The sequence below is a fragment of the Cebus imitator genome, unplaced genomic scaffold, assembly GCF_001604975.1.
Source record: "Cebus imitator isolate Cc_AM_T3 unplaced genomic scaffold, Cebus_imitator-1.0 Scaffold618, whole genome shotgun sequence".
Lineage (NCBI taxonomy): Eukaryota > Metazoa > Chordata > Mammalia > Primates > Cebidae > Cebus > Cebus imitator.
Genome location: NW_016107933.1, coordinates 295,259 through 296,427, shown reverse-complemented (window position 1 = coordinate 296,427; position 1,169 = coordinate 295,259).

Genomic DNA, 1,169 nt, shown 5'->3' with positions numbered 1-1,169 from the left:
AGCAAAAAAAATTTGTCTGAAAGTGTGGTGTCCTCTCGTTCTCTGCGCTTTCACTGGGAGCTACAATCCCGAGCTGCTAGTGATCAGCCATCTTGGATCTCTCCTGGACTCTTTCTCATACAGCTTCTCTGGTGCGCAGTAGGTTTTGACTTTGGGACTAGTGTTTTGTTTTGTTTTGTTTTGTTTGTGAAACCTCTGACAAACATTCTGTTGCACCACTGACTCTCCTTCTCCACCTCTGTGGCGTTCCTAGGGCTCCTCCACAGTTTGAATTAGGACGTTTCATTTGTTGCTGAATGCTGTCCAGAATGTTTATCCATAGGGTTTCTCTCCTGTGCGGGCTCTCATGGGTAATGTGGTGTGTTTCCTTGCCAAAGGTGGTTCCATGCTTGTGATTGTCTAGGGTTCTTCTATATGAACTCTGAGAGTCAGTGAGCTCTGATCTCCAAGTAAAAGTTTTCCTGCGTTTGCTGTTTTCTGTTTCTCCCGGTATTAATTTTTGATGTGCAATTAGTTTTGACTTCTTGTTGAAAACTTTTCCACATTTTTTTACATTTGTGTTGTTTTCCCCACTCTGAACTCTATAATTCAGAATTAGAAGCAGTTCTTGGTAAAGGCGTTTTCATACTGATTGCATGAAGAATTTCTCCCCAGTGTGAAGTTTCTGGCATGGAGTCCTGGCTTCCCGCAGAAGACTCATACTCTGCCACGTTCATGCCTGTGGGCCTCTCTGGCAGGAATTCTATGATGCACAGCAAGTCCTAGCTACCTCCTGTGGGCTTTCTCACATTTGGTCTACTTGTAGGTTATCTTCACAGCATGAACCATTCTGTGTACAGTGGGACATCCTCTGTTACTAAAGATATCATCATATTCAGTACATTCACAAGGTTTCTCTACCTTCTGAATTTTCTGATGTATACAAACGACTGACTTCTACAAGAGGGCTTTTCCATACTCAGTGTGTACATACAGTTTCTGCCTGTGATCATTTCTTTTTTTATTATTTTATTTTTTTGGAACAGGGTCTTGCTCAGTTTCTTAGGCTGGACTGCAGTGGCATCATAGCTCACTGCAGCCTCAACCTGGGCTCAAGCAATCCTCCAGCCTCAGTCTCCTGAGTAGCTGGCGTGCACCACCATACCCAGCTTTTTTTTTTTTTTTTTTTG